Source organism: Oreochromis niloticus, linkage group LG5, assembly GCF_001858045.2.
Source record: "Oreochromis niloticus isolate F11D_XX linkage group LG5, O_niloticus_UMD_NMBU, whole genome shotgun sequence".
NCBI classification, from domain to species: Eukaryota; Metazoa; Chordata; class Actinopteri; order Cichliformes; family Cichlidae; genus Oreochromis; species Oreochromis niloticus.
The window spans coordinates 11,879,121-11,896,334 of NC_031970.2; positions in this window are offsets into that span (position 1 = coordinate 11,879,121).

Genomic DNA, 17,214 nt, shown 5'->3' on the forward strand with positions numbered 1-17,214 from the left:
GCAGATTTGTCAGCCCCAGCCATGACCCAAATCTCTGATTCACAATACACACGGAGGCAGTGGTGTTTCATCATGTTTACGCCGAATTTTGACTCTGCCATGCAAATGCTGCAGCAGAAATCCAGATTTCTCACACTGCGCAACATTTTTCCAACCTTCTGTTGTCCAATTTTAGTGAGCCTATACAAATTATAGTCTCAGTTTCCTGTTCTTAGCAGACAGGAGTGGCATCTGTGGCATTTGTCACATGCTGCTGAAGTTCATCTGCTTTAGAACATCAGCAGTTTCTAAAACATTGGCATCATCAACCATGCTACGTTCAGTGTGACTAAAAATCACCTTTTTTCCTAATTCACGTGCTTGGTTTTAATTGACCATGTCCACACGCCTAAACAAGCAGCTGAATGTGTGTACCTAATAAAGGGACAAAGGTGAGCGTGGACAAACAAACTATCACTCCAGCAAACAAAATGAAAGTTAAATGGAAAAAGTCGAAAAGAAGTTTATGATTTTAAATATGTTTATTTTTTTTAAAAAGTCATATTTATGTGTAAAATCTTTTCTTTTTTGTTTACAAATATATACATTTTTATTTCACTTTAGGAGAAAAATAAAACCGCGTCTATGAATGAATGTTGTGACTCAGCACAGGTAATATGTATCTCAGCACAGAGCAGAAATTTGGAAACTCTGCTCCTGATTTGTTTGACTTAGAGTGCCTGAGCTTCATATTATGTTCAGTTGAACTTTACGAGTCATTTTTACACATAATGAGGGCTGAGGGTATTATACAGCATCTCAGACAGGAAGAACAGAGAGCAGCATGTGCGTATGGACCTGTGGGCAAACTTGTCCTTTAATCCCCGCAGTAATCACAGACAGACACCAGCTGCTCCACAGGAAATGAGGTCCCATCCTTGTTAAGTAGATTTCCCGTGTGTGGTGACCTGTCACCTCTGAGTGTATGCGTTCGGCACGTGTAGCAGCTCTGCTCTGATTGGACAGATTTCAAGTGACAGGTAAAGAGAATGAGTGACCTGGTTATACACACACGCGCACACACAGACATAGCAGGTTATCTCCACATGGTTAGCGTGTTTTTATGCCACATGATGAAATATTGAAGAAACAGAGGAATGTGTGTGTCTGATGTGTGTATGATGTGTGTGTGTTAAACTTTACTGTCTCTTTCATAACCGACGTGATGAAATCAGAGGCCAAGTGTCTGACTCAACTACGGCCTGCCACAAGAACACACACAGACCGAGAACAACACTCCACAGCATGCACAAACTCACACTCACACACACCCAGAGACACACACTCATTTAAAACACACACATTTGTTCTCTTTTCTGACACACACCGTCCTTATTCTCTGGATTACCACCTGTCTAACACCTGTGCTGCTGTGACACTGATATTTTGATCTCCACCTGACTGAAGCTGCAGTCTGTGACTGTGTCTCTGTGTGTGTGTGTCTGTGTGTGTCTTTGTATTACAGCTTTCAATCGACTTCCTGTGTTTGGACCCGCTGCTGGTCTCTGCTCTGTTCTGGTGGTCTCTCTCTCTCTCAGTGTCTGTCTCTCCCTCTCTGTGTTTCGCTTCAGGGCATCCTGATCTGTCGAGCCTCAGGGAAACACACGGAGTTTAAAATTTGGCTAACAGTGGGAGCTTTTAAAGACCGTTAAAGCCCTGAGGTGGTTAGACAATAAAACACCCTTGAGCGTATTCTTCGCCTGGGACCTGTTCACTCTGTGGTCTGTGCTAAGTGCTGCATAAATCAATTGATAGCTGATTTTTTTCCTCAGTAGTGTTTCCTATTGGCTATATTTAAGAGCTACATGAATATTATAGGTGTACTTTAATGTATTATAACTAGGCCACTTGGTACCACCACATCTAAGTGCAATATAACAGGTTTTGTTCTTTACATAAAAAACTGTTTACACGCATTTATTGTCACTCACTTTTAAAACTCACAGCAATAAACAGTATATAACCTTTCTTTTTAGGGACTGGGAGTGTATTTCACAGTCAGGCCTGATGGGGTTTTTTCCAGTGAATGTTGCTATTGTGTCTGTATTACACTCTCCACCTACATTTAGGCAAATGCCTATAAGATCTATAGACTGTATTTGAAAGATGGATGTAGCCACCATGACATCATCAGGCTTTGTAATGCTTCCAGTTGGGTGCTTTGAATGTTGCTGTTGACAACTGATGACCACAAGGTAACAACTTGTTAAAACATAAAACATACACTGCTTTATGCACTTTTTTTACTCTAACAGCATCAAATTAACAGCAAATTAACCTCATCCTACATTCAACACTTGAAAGTACCATCTGAAACAAAAAGCAAGCTCACAAGTCTTTTTTTTTTTTTGCAACCAGAGGAGTCCCTTGCCATGGCCATCATTTATATACAGTCTATGGAAGACAAAACTGCAATCCCCTGCAGTTTACAAATAAACAAACAAACAAATAAAAACAGATTTTTGTATAAATAAATTTGACTGTGAATCTGTCTCAAAGTAAAAACAGAATCCATTTTAGTGAGTGGAGTAAGGTCTAGGATATCCTTCTGTACAGAGTGGTTTTTTAAATGTGTTCTCCATTTAGTGCAGATAGTAGATAGTTTTACATTTAGTGTATGCTGGTGCTTGAGAGGACACAGCAAATCTGATGTTCAAGCACATGAAACCGTTTTCCTCTCTTTTTAACAGTTTTTACTGGCTATGTGGAAAGTTGAGCCTTTGGTCCACCCAAGCTAAGCTTTTTCTTCCAGTTAATTTTGCAGAGGCACAGATTCATAGTTGTGGTTACACAGTTGCTATACTCTCATCTAAGCACACGTCTTGCAAGTCCCATTGTTTTTAGCAAAACTCTTCTCTTAGACAGTTCACCACAGGATGGGCCTGCCTTTATTCTTCTAGTGTTACATTATAGAAATGGCCATTTGATCAGACTGTAAACATTTATTAAAAATGTATATAATTTTTTTTAAGCTGCAGGGAACTAGTTTCTGGACTCCCCTGACTCTACAACACAGCTGGAGAGTGCAAAGTTAGCACTCCATGAACGCAATAAGTCATTTTTAGACTTTGCAATAAAGAAAATGATTCATCCAGAAATGAACAGCACTGTGACCGTGACTCAGAGCTGTGAAGTCCGGGCACTTCACTACATGATGTACTGTAAACAACAGTATGGCATGATCACATTTGTTCATTTAAAGGACTGAAGAAGTATTTTAATGAGCAGATGAGCATACAAATTCAGTTTCATAGATTTCTTGATGATTGAGATACAATTACCAAAGTTCCTAAACAGCTGAATTACATTTGCAGACTGATCTGTTTTGGGTTGTCCTGCTTTATGAAATATTGTTTAAGCTCTAATAGGCTACATAAACTTTAATAGACATGTTTTTAAAACTAATCTGTGTGTGATTTCATATTAGAATACATCAAAAGGAATTCTTTTTATTTTAAAATGAATGGAATTTGCATGGATGGCAGGAGAAAAAAAGAAAAGTTAAAAAAGAAAAAAATAAGAAGAAATGAAAGGTTTAATAGGCATGAGCTGAACTTTCATTATGAAATGCTGATCTGATAGCAAATCAGCAATTCTGGACAAGTTTACAAAACACATGAAAGCCTACCAGGTGAATGGTGAACACAGTGAATAAATATTAAAGACATTTCCACATATTGAAAATTACTCACAGTAGGATTTTAGATTTTTCTTATGCTATCATATGCCATTGTTAAGCCCTCGTTAAAAATATGTCTGTATGTTTTTACTAACTTGTGTTTAACACCAACCTGCCAGAGGGTCTGCAGATGGAAATTAGCCCAAGGCTATAATCTGGCATATTTACATTTATTAAAATGTTCATTAATATGTATTGCCCCTCTTTCTAAAAAAAAAAAATAAATAAAAATAAATAAATAAATGTTACTTCTTTAAGAGTTCATATCCAAGCACAAGACCCCTGTGCTTCTTCTGTTATTTAGAAACTGATTTTGGCACCTCTAAATGAAAGACAACCACTGTTGCTGCACAAGAAGGGACGATCACTTCAAAGTACTGCAACTCTTTGCTATGAAAAGCAACTAAAGCCTCCAAAGTATGATCCCTCAGATTATTAAAATCACCATAGCCTCATTACAGTACATATTATTCCTATCAGTTATAATCGTCGTGCTTTTCCTTTGATTCTTTTTGTAGAGTGAAACCTGATCTTGTCTCAGCCTCCTTTGTAATCCCCCCCCCACACACACACACACATACACACACAGGTCACCAGGGATGATGCAAAACTGAGATAAGAAGACACTTAAATACTGTATGGATGCATGTGTGTGTGTTGGGGGTGTAGTTCTCTATAAACAGTCTCACACACACACACACACACACACAGAGGCCAGCCTGGGATTGTCTCTGTGATGAAACCAGCGGTAATGTCTGCTGTTGGCATGACGACTCCATCCTCTGTGACATGACTGTGTACGCACATGTGAAGTTGTGTTTTAAGAAGGTATCTGACCTTTGACCTCCACACTGTGTGTAGAAAGGGAGTAGAGCTCACTAAAGAACTAGGATATCAAATGATATTAGTTGTTATAACAATAATACATTTTTATATCATGGTTTTTATTTTCCATTTCATATTTGTTCATAAAAAATTCTGGACAATTTGCACTGAAAACATTTCAAAGAGCTGAGACTTGTGGACTTGATTAACTTTTGAATCAGAAGTCAGAATCCAAGTTCAAGGATTTTTTTTTTTTACCACTATCACACAGATTAAAACTGGAAACTTAGCATCATGTTGTCAACAAATATATATTACACTGACACAGGAAAAGAAAATCAGGAGAAATTGTCTTTCCATTGTCCAAAATAATGTGATCTAAATATGCATCTGGATGCACGGACTCAGTTCTCGTTCACGTCGTGCTTCGTGATGTGCAGTCTTATAATGTTCTTGATTTAAATGTTATAAGGTGTGGTCACTGTGCACTCTAGTCATAAAGTTACAGGCAGTCCACCCCTGCCTGTAACTAACGTATTAACAAACTCTCTGAGTAATTTTCAGGAAGACCTATGAAATGCAAATCGACAGCTTAGCTGAACAATTTGATTTGTGCTGCTTGAAGTTGGGTTTGTGCTTTTTACCTTAAAGCTGATTTCATTTTTGGGCTTTTCTCTAATTCTGCTGTCGCTCTGTAAACCATTCGATCGTTACCTTATCTGTTAGTTAAGATAACGCGACATCAATTTTCACCTTGCTGAATTTCATAGAAACTGAAATGTGACAAAAAGCTTTAACCAAACACAATCTTGTTTTATTATTATAATTTTTAATCAGGAACTTTAGCCAAAAAAATGAAATCAGTGGTAATCACCTGTAATTTTTTTACAAAGATACAGTCATAAAAAAAAGAAAAAGTACAATATTTCTTTTGAAATGTACAGAGTACAATTTAAACTTAAGAAATGTGGCATTTTCTTTTCTTCCTAGAAGATGATCTCTCTCGGATGTGGTTGCACCTTTATGATTTACGTTATTGTCGCATGAAGTCAGAAAAGCTCCACCCAACATCAACCTAAGCAGGAGTCAAAGTGAAACCACCAACTCGGCCTTTCATCCAGTCCAATCAAAAAACTCAGCTCCTCTCAGCACGTGCCTCCCCAGGTGTGTTACATCAGCAGCTAATTAACAGTCAGACTCTTCCTCTCACGGGACCCTCAGATCTTCGCCTCATTTACCCAAATATAACACTGTTACAGTATAATTAGCAGCAGAGAAGGAGACGTGTGGGTTATTTTAATGATTCAGGTTCTGATGTTTTTAGCTGAAAGCTGACGGAGCTCGGCTGTTTTATTTGTTGCTCTTTAGAGAGTTCATTTGGTGAATGTCAGATTTTTTTAAATAAATAAAAGGATTTATTATTTATTAATTATCAATCTTTTTACATAGACAGAATTTGTGGGCATTAAAAACATCGATTTACATTTCAGAAGCAACCATGTGTCCTTGAACAGTGTAGCACTTCTTAGCACTGTTGCCTCACAGCAAGAAGGTCCTGGGTTTAAATCCAGTCTGGGGGTTTTGTGGAGTTTGCATGTTCGCCCTGTGTCCTGCTGGATTCTCTCCCGGTACCAAAGACATGCATGGGCTTTGGTTAACTGGTGATTCTAAATTGACTGTAGGTAAGAATGGCAACCTGTCCAGTCTGTACTTTGTGTACATCTAAATGTTAACTGTCTGCAATCTGATGTAATTGTGCAGTCACATTAGTGACTTTCACTTTCATTAGCTAGAAAGTGAAATTATGTTGCAACCCTGCCAAATCAGCTGATCTCTGTGCTAGCCCAAATCAGCTGCGGCCTTTCTACACACCCTACTGGCAAATATTGTATAATCTACATCTGCAAGCCACTTGGCAACAACCCCAGTTCCTCCTTCATGCTGAGTCTTGGAGATTGAATATTTAACAGTGACAGTTTCCCTCAAATGGTGAAAAAAAAGAGATGAATACAGTCCATTTAGCTTGCAGTGTTCTATTTAACAGTGAGGTTCAGAACTTTGGGCAACTGTCCCAATCAGAAAAAGGCATAAATGATCAGTGATTACTCCTCAATCACAATAAGGGATCTTTTTCTTATCCTGTCTTCCATCATTCTGTGTGAATGTTCTTTCGGCTGCTCCCTTCAGGGTTTACCATGTCTCTGCGGTCTTCTTCTTTTAGTTCTGCCTGGAAACTGCATCTTCAGCATTTTCCTCTGCACATGTCCAGACCATCTCAAGCTTGCCTCTGTATTTGCATCATTGGACAGTTCAGAATCAGCCTGATGGTGATTCTGGACTGTCCAATGGTGTAAATGTAAGTGCAAACGTTTGGCTGACAGGATACCTGCGAAACTGTACCACAAAATAAACCAAAACATAACTGATGTAGCAGACCCATTGAAAATTGTGCAGGTATTTTATGTTAATAAGCATTGCATAGGTAGAACAAATACTGCACAAATCTACACATGCCCAATATGAGCAGGAAAAAGCTGATCCTGAAACTCTGAATGGAATAGTCAGGTGTAAAGTGGGAGTGGGAGGGTTTGTGACAAAGTCAAATTTCCTGCTTGGTGAAAAAAATAAAACAAAACTGCAACATGACATAAATGATTCACAGTAGAAGCTGTGACTGCTCAGTTAGACTGATGAGCAGTTTGTCCTCACTGACTGGTATTAAAGCTGCAGCTGAACAGATACTCTGACTTCCTGATGGTTCATTTTAATTAAGAAAATAAATGAAAGTTTCTTAAATGTATGAAAAAAAAACAAAAAGAAAGAATGTTTTAATTTTCAGAGTAAAAGAGAAAAGTTTCTGACATCAGTTTATATAAACCTAAACAATGCAAATACAGAAGAAACATTAAATATTAACGCTTATGTCAAATCTCAGATGTGTGTGTGTGTGTGTGTGTGTGTGTGCGTGTGCATGTGCGTGTATCTCCGTGGTTTCATTGCTCTCCAGTGCAACCATCAAATGCAACTTGAGGCAATACCCTATAAACACACACACACACACACACAAACACACTCACTCACTCACTCACCCATCCGCCTCCGACTGAAACAAACAAAACAAACAAACACACACACACTCCCACCATCACCATCCGGCTGCTTTCTGCCGTAACGAGGTGCAATCAACACGCAACGCTGACCAACACACACACACACACACACACACACACACACACACACACACACACGGAGGCTGGTTGAAGGATGAAGTCAGCCTCTGATTGCAGAAGAGTTACAGAGTGTTGACTTGTTCCTGTGTGTGTGTTGACCTCATACTGCCATGATGTCACATCTATAACAGTTGCACTAACAGCAGCGGCAGCAGTCCTCACTTCCACGCACTTTAGAGCTTTTAACATTTATGCAAAAAAGTGCCAATAAACACTGAGTGATACAGATTCACAGAGTTGTGGATAAGGAACCAACTTACGCACACATGGCCGAGGACACTGAGGTGCTAATTTGTCAGCTCTGATATCCAGTTAAAAGTTAGATTTATTAACTATCCATCCATTTTCTTCTCCTTATCTGATTTAGGGTTCCAGAGAGGGCTCGAGCATATCTTTGTCTCAGCTGTCATAGGGTCAAAGGCCGGTCTATTGCAGAGTAAAGCCTCCAACTGGATGTTTGATTCAAACCCAGGAGCTTCTTGCTTTTAGGTAACACTGTAACCACGACAGCACTTTGCTGCACACTTTAATAACCTGACTGCAGAATTTTTAATAACACGATTGGACTATTTTTAGATCAAACACTTAAATGTGACCACATAAGTTCAATAAAAATCATTGTAAAAGTAACAGGCAATGCAAGTACTGCAAGCTGCAAACATTTCAACATTGTGAATGATCATAATAGACACTTTAAATGCCACATATTGTTTGTTTTTTGTACAGATTGAGCATGAAACTCAATCTGTTTGAAATAGGAGGGGTTTTTCACCTTCAACAGATTATTCAACAAGTCTATAAGTTAAGTCATCAGTTAATATTCCAGCAGCAGGTTGAAATCTAATAATAGTCTGCAAACAGTCATCAAAGTCATTTCTGTTGCTCTGTATTATTTGGCTAATGATTGGCAAAATGTTTGCATCTATTCTTTGACTATCCCAGCAAAGGTTCATCTGATTCATTTCAAACTTGGGAGGTATATTGGTGGAGATCTGAGTCCAATGTTGCTCACAGTAATCACATTTTGGACCAAAGCTGTTACCTCGCTCTTGTGTTTCCCAAAGAGTGACTGCATCGTGCTCGACTCCGTGTGTAAGTTGAGAAAAATATTCACACACCAAAAGTCAGTGGCATATCATAACCCTAACCAAAAGCTATTTCTAGCTTTAACTCTCAAACAGTCTTTACCTTGAAGCAGGCTTTTGAAGGGGTGTGAAAAAATATGAGAGCTGAACAAAAAGTACTTAACATTTCTTTTCAAAAAATGTCAGTACTCACTGGTTGCAAAGGTAACTGGACAGGTACACGATGCATTTTTTAATGTTTTATTTAATTTATTATAATCTGCCTATTTTGCAGAGACACAGTCAAGCACTTTTTTCAGTGAGTGTATCCTTGCAGCTCTGCTCCTTTTGTTAACTCTATTCCTCTTGAAAGCCTAGGAGTAACCCTACAAGTTCCTTTTTAAACCGAATGGTTTGTTTCATAGTTTAGGCCTAGTTTAGAACAAAATCACTGGGTTTGCATCAGAAGTTAGTGAGGGGGAGCTCTGCCTATGCAGCCACCCATGGAACAACCTGGAAACTTATCAAATAGCTGTCAAACGGCATCTTTATTTATATAAACTGAGGTATGAAAACTCATCATTAATGGTACAGGGACGTCTTCAAATGTCATCTTTATGGGGGAAAGAGTTAAAACAGTCACCTTATGATTGTGAAGCATTTAAGGGAAATCTGAAAAAAAGCACGGGTTACACTTTCCCCAAATGGGCACTGCTCTAGTTTTACAAACTACTGATATAACAATCACAGTGAACAATAAAAGGCATGACCAGTGGAGGACATGAGAAAGCGATGGTTTCACTGGCTGTTGCAATAAATATGGATCGTCTGATCACTGATGCAAACACTATGAACAACAATAAAAGCAGCCCAGTTATCTCACACCTGCTTGATCGTGTGTGTGTGTGTGTGTGTGTGTGTGTGTGTGTGTACATGCGTGTGTGTTTGCACCACTGGGATCTGCAAAGAATGTAGGCATGATGCAACACACACACAATCACCAAAGCGGTGATGGATCAGTGGAGAATTCCTGATTCTGACACTCAGACAGTGAAGAACTTCAGTGAGATCTCAGAGGCTGTTAACTGACTCAAAACTCTGTTTCTCAGCTTCCACTGTGATGTAAAGACCAAGCTGGTCTATTTTTCATCAACTCTGATCTGCGGCTGATAATAAGGAGGCAGCTGTTTGATTAGTGTTCACAGTCAGGATTTGTTTCTGTCACTGGACGGAGAGAAGTGTGCCTTCCATCCACCAGAGGGAGACAAACCCCTACTCTGGTCTGTTCCCTGTTAGTTTATACTCTTATTCTCTCCACCTTCGCTTCATGTGTAAGTTTACATCCTCATTTCCTCACTTCTGCCCTCATATCTCATGCCTTCATTCAAACAGAGAATATGAGGTAATAGGAATTTAACAAAATGAGACATCCTTGCTCACGGGTCTCATTTTAAAGGGAAGGATTTAAATATAATCTCTTTTTCTCTATTTTATTTATTTTTTTTATTACACAAATGGTAAAGGTCATGAATACAAAAGCATCACTTATTTATGCAGTCTTCTCCTACCATGAGTTTTCCAGCTGTGTGTCAGGCCTCTTTGATACATCACGAGTGAAGTGCTCGTCCAGCGAGCCTCCTCTTTCCTCGTTGCGCTTCTTCATTTTAGGAACCGAGACATCTATCAAGATGTCACCTTAAGATAAATGTCAGGCTCACAGGAAGGAGGACAGAGAAGGAGGTTCACAACAGAGAAGTGAGAAAAGCCTTCTCTGTTTTTCTCCTTGATTGCTTATTATGTTTGTTGATAACAGCAAATATAATTTGATGGCTCCCACACAAATTTTACAAACACTTGTAATAAACTATTTCACACACATAGACAGTTTGTTTTAATGTAACAGGAGTCCTTAGGTTGTATTTCTGTGTTCAGTGACCAACATCAGAGTTAATATATGGATATGGTCATAGTAAAATTGGGTATTCAACAACATAATTATAAAAACCTGAAAGCAATTTCTCGATTAACTACATGAAATAAATGTTTGTTAAAAATCCTTCCTTACTCTCTTCAAATATTGCTTTTGTAAAACGTCATGCATACACATATTCTCGCTTTGGAAGAATTCTGTACTTAACAAAAGTGTTTTTATTTTACAAGAATGCCTATGGTTAAAAAAAGCATGATTTAAATATTTTTGCTTTCTGATATATCCATATTCATAACATTTTAACAAGAAGAGAATTACAGAACGAGTTCTTGTTGTAAAACAATGCCCACTCTTCTTCTTTCACGCGTCAAATAAACTCACTTTCAAGCACTTGCCTTATTGGATTCAATGACTGTAAAAAAGAAAAATCTTATGTACAAACTAAAATCTTGTGCTTTTTACGTTAGTGAAGTCACACACAAGCTGGCATCCAAACTTGTGACTCGAAACTGACGGTCACAAGTCATCTGCAGCTACAATTTGCTATGTGAGTTTAGTAAGAAGCTGCGGGCATCTGCAAGCATGAGGAGTGCTGGGGATTTAATTTTAGTGAGCACGAGAGGTGGGGGTTTGTTGGGTGAGGATGGGGGTATCTAAATTCAAAGGCAGTCAAAAATGAAAAAGCTTCATGCAGCTGATACAGAATGTAACAAAATCTTAAATCAAGATGCCAAAGTAGTGCGTACAGGAATTAAGGGAATAAAGGATAAGTAGCAATAGGTGCCTTTAATCAAATGCACTTGATCCATAGCAGCAGACATTTGCTGGACAGTTTGCTGGTTTAGAATATTCAAGTGTGTGTTAACACAATGCCAATCAGGAAATGAGCAATAATCTTAGAAACACATCAATCTGGGAAGGGCTATTAGGGCATTTCCAAACAATGGAAAGCTCATCATTCTACACTGAGAAAGATTATTAACAAATAGAAAATATTTAAGCCAGCTGTCAATATTCCCAGGAGTGGATATTCCATTAAACTCACCTGGGGGTCAAACTGAGCAGGCCTCAGAGAAACTGTAAAACTGTATAAAAAAAACTCGAGAGCTTCATCTCAGACCCTACAGGCCTCGGTTAGCCTGTTAAATAGTAAACGTGTAAAGTTGATACAGTTAGCAAAAGACTGAACAACTGCGGTTTGCTTTGAAGACTTCAGCTTCTCTCCAAGAACAACTCTGCAGCACAGCTTACATTTGCAAAGTTGCACCTGGAAGAATCACAAGTATTCTGGACCAGTGTCCTTTGGACAGATAAAAACAAAGTGGAGATGCTTGGTTTTAATGCACAGCACCATGTGTGGTGAAAACCAAACACAGCATATCAGCAGAAACACTGCATATCAACTTTAAAGCATTGTGATGAGTTGGGCTTGTTTTGTCGCCATTGAGTTGAACATGAACTCTGTACACTAAAGTATATTAGAGTCAAATGTGGGAGAGCTAAAGCTTGGCCAAATATGGATCATGCAACAGGATAATAATCCTAGTCCAGACCTCAACTAATTAAATGGTGTGACCGCAACGAACTGAAGCAGCAGTGTGAAGAATGGGCCAAAAATTCCTCCATAACATATGAGAGAGTGATAATGTCTACAAGTGATTGAATTTTAAGTTTTCTCATACTGTTTCTGCATTCTGTCTTTACGTTATGTGTTGTTCTTGATCTCAGGTGGTATTTACCTAATTTCAAGACCTGGAAAGGACCAGATTATTTCTATTAGGTCCTAATATACAAAACCAGATAAGGAGTTGATAAAGAGGGAATGTTCTTTCTTATCATGCCTGATGTCACATGGTATATTTTTATAAAAGCAGTAAAATTGCGACCTAATTGCTTTCATATAGTGTTTACATAAAACATAACTGACATAATTCATACACAATAATGCCAGTACACTTATAAAATACCCAGTGATAGCAGCCTCGCCTCCTCCACAGCACCATCCCTCTGATTATCGTGACTGTCCACATGACACACACACACACTCTGATCTATCCATTTTATCAAGCTCAGCCTACATCTTTCACCCCTGCACGGACACACACATGATCCCAGTTGTGTAATTTGAATTTATTTTTTGTCACGAGCAGAACATTTTTTCTGTTTATTTCTGGGATCTTCAAAATCAAATCGCAGGCAATGCAGTTGCATTAAGAAAAGTCATGTGAGGAATGAAAACAATCATAAAGAGAAACCAAATACTCAAGTTCAACAACACAGGCCATGTGCCTTTGCTCCTGCTGAAGGATTAATCTCTGCAATGAAAGAAAAAAGAAGATTTTTATTTATATTTAACAATAGGAATAAGGCCCTCTTATTTCAGGCATTTAGATCTCAACTCTCTCAGTTCCTCCTGCTTCACTCAGACGTCACACTGACAGAAAAAGCACTCAGCTTACGACACTCAGCAGAGACACGAGCAAATTTCATTTTCACTGAGAGTCGGAAACAAAATAAGACGTTCTTCCATCAGGAGATGATCTGAGTCAGCTCCCGGAGAATCCGAGATATTCTCTGACGTGTTCAGGATTTTACACACACACGTTTGTTTTTAGAGAAACCCGTCAGTCTGCGAGGAATTCGACAGTTTGTCCTACTTACCAAGAGACAGAAAACAATGACATACAGCTTTAAGTGTGTAAAATAAATTAAATTACTAACACAGTTTAAACCAGGATAAAATATGAAGTCTAAAAAAAAACCCCTATATCAGTTATACTGGTTTGAATGAATGAGCTATTGTTCATGCTCAAGTGATTTATGTATTTGTCTAAAAGGAAATCTAGATATGGCCTTACTACAGAAAGTCTGGCCATAAAAATAATACGATAAAAATGCAAGTTTGAAAGTTTGAAAGTAAAATCCTTTATTTTACTGTTGAGATTGTGAGATCTGTTGGGGAGCAGAAGTGGCCCAAGAGATTTTATTTATGAGGCTTTCTAATATGAAACAGTCTCCAGATCAATCAATCTTTTTAAAACACCTCAGTGTTATGTGTTAGCATGATAGTAATAAGTACACTGTACTTGAAGTGGGCATATCATGGATACTTTCATCACAGTATTTTTATCCTTGCACTTCACCATGATACCTTTGCATAATATACCTTTAACATAATCTTGATTGATCTTATATTTAGCCGTGGTGCAGCCCTTCAGTTTTTCATCTGTCTGAATGGAGCCAGTTTAGTGCCTTTTCCTATTAACCGAACTTTCCTCCGAGTGGATACCCCTTACAAACAGAAGGTTTGAACAGCAGGTGTGTGGGAAGATGATATCACAGAGATATTCTCTCTTTAAGACATCAGACAGGGCCAAGGCTAGAAAAAACTAATTGAAACTGATGCATAAGGATTAAATGAATATATTAGACTCATCCATAAAAACTATAACCCTGTTTGATATTAGCATGCACCACTGTAACAGTATTTACACGACATAACATAAGGGACTGAGAACAGATTTTGGACACAGACACATTTTCTTTAATCAATTGCTGTATGAAGTATTACTGATTATGTCCTTGTATAAACACACAGGGTTGCTAAGGCAAATGTTTCACAACTACTGTGTGACCCATGAACTAAAACAAGTTTGCCACACTGTTGTACACCATAATATTTAACACAATGTTGAAATTTCACCTAATGATGGTGACGATGGTGCTAAATATTAATCATAAATATCTGTTTACAAATTTCATGGTAATCAATCCAGTAGCCATCGACAGATTTCACTTGAAATCACCACCCTCCTCAGCTATAAACCAGATGCTGATTTTTACGGCATTAAATGAGACAAAGAAATTATTTCAGGTTTTAGGATCTAAGCTTGACGTTTCTCCAGATTAAATGGTGTCTATTAACAAGCTAAAATGAGAAAATTGCATTGTAGTAAAACTGTTAAATAACTTCAGGACTCTGGTATATTAATAATGCAACTTGTTTAACAGCAGGATGACCCAGATAATGGCTGCAAGTGACACACATTGAGCTAACGATAGCATTGTTCTCTATACCTTAAGTGTTACTAAAATTTTGACTTGTTCAAACTTCCTGTTTTACTACATGTACTGTGGGAAGCCTCGACTCTGCTTCAGCGTGTGTGAAAAGTCAGTTTTGAGCTGATGCATTCTGATCTTACATTAGATGTTGAGATGGTCCTTAGTGCCAGCTTAGAAATCTAAAGACATTAGAGGTTATTAGTGCTTAGAGACATTGTGTCCTGTTCTCATCCAGTCCAGTCACGAAAAAGGAATTTATTTCCTGCGTGTGGTTTCACAATTGTCACGTTTTTGTCTCGTCTGTGCACATGAACACAATTAACCTTTTAGACATTTCCAGGCCTCAGGGCTGAAGCAGCAGGAATAAAATAGGCAGGTTTGGCTGCTTGTACGTACAAGAATCCCAGATATCTGATTGACATTTAAATGGACGCGGTCACATTTTTCACATTTTGCCGGTTGTGAAGGAATGCAGTAATGCTGAACGTTCAGCTGAGCATTAAACGTGCAAATGCAGCAGAGTCAGAACAGAGAGCAGCGTAGGAAAACAAAAACACAGGAGTGAATTCAATGTGAAAGTTACATTTAAAGTCACAGGATGCTAAAACGAATGCCTTTATTTCTGGAGACCTTAACAGAAACAAAAGCATTCATTTTTTGTGTTGAACTTGATTTCTTACCTAAATCCTGAATTTTACTTGTATATGTGATTGTGAATTATCCATCATCGTAATAAAGACCTTACAGATACACATGTGCCTCAGTCTTTTGCTAAAAGGCAACATACTTGAAGGTCATTCATGAATGAGACCCACTTACTCCATGCAGAAATAATAACAGGCTGTGGTTTGCCCCAGAGCTAACGGCAGCATTCAAACAATCCATGATTTTGACCTGCTCTTAATAAAAACAACAATGATAACAACAACTGTCTTGTATTCATTGATTGACAGTGGATGTAGAAAGTTTGAATGATTGTTTTTTCTCAGTATCCAGGGTAGGATAATGTCATTGCACACATTTCACGCTAGGAGTGCAGGGAGCAAATACATCATACATATACAAAATATGTCTTTATGATTATGATTATAGGCTCCAGTTTCTATGACCTTGAAGTGGTAAAGTAGAAGAAAACAGATGGGAATCATTTAAATAATTCAATAATCCAGTCATCAGTGGCATATTTATGAATTGTAGTGCAGACATAAATCAGCTGCCATAAGCGTTTTTCTTTAACAAAGCAGTTAATAGGTAGTATCAGATCTGACCGCAGGCTTGGTTCCTCCGATTGCAGTCCAGCTCTGGTACCCCTTCATCAAACCCACATGAGCCTCATTAGCATTAGCTGATCAGGGCAGCAGCGAGGGAGCATGTGAGGTATGTTAGCGGTCATGAGACTGGACGTGGAGCTTCAATTAAAAGGGAAGTGACTGACGAGCTGCTGCTCGTTAAACTCCCACATCTCTTGAGTCTGAGTCTTGACTTGATGGACTTCAGGTGGACAAGATTTAACCTAAACAGTTTATACATGTTTCTAATCGTGCTGCAGTGTGAAAGCATATAACAAAAAAAAATCTGTTACATGTTCATTTATACACAATGTGTTTGAAGCTCATTAGCCAATGACCTGTTAATTTAGGTGCTGTAATAAGAAAAATATTCAACCAGTAGGCATGTGTAGTTATTTCTTATGTTATAGTGTACACTTGTGCATTCTACACTTTTTTATTAATACATATGTAAAGCCTTGTTCAGGTGTGAATTCAATAATACTGATAGTTTGAAAATATTATATAAAATTATCTCTCTATAAAACATTTGTCTCTTTAACATTAATGATCCTCACACCCAAAAAAGAAAATACACACACGCTCAAAAACATTAAGCTAAGAGGTGGTGTGCCACCAACTGCCTCCAGCTATGTAACAAGGAGCGAGTCCATGCAAGAGGTTCACTTGAGTGCAAGATAATTATCTAAACATAAACTAACAAAACTGAAACACTGAAGCACGCTGATGCCAGGTAAAGTCAAAGAACGAGGCTGAGCAGTACATCTCGACCAACTTTTGTATTTTGGAAGGCCGAGATGATATGCAAGAGGTTCACATCAGCCAGTTATCAGCAAGAGCAGGCCAGGACTGTTTTTAGAGACATTGGGAGGGGGATCATTAAGATACCAAAGTCAGGGAAAAAAAAAAAACCTTATCCACATATAATTGATAAAGAAACAGTGTTTGCAAAAAGGGATTTAAAACAAGATCTAAGAAAAACTCAAATATGTCTCTATATACATACAAATGCAGTTAAAATTCATCCAATTACCATAGAAAGGGAACCTCACATTTATGCTGACATTTTAAATTATTAGGTCACAGCTTGTCTGTA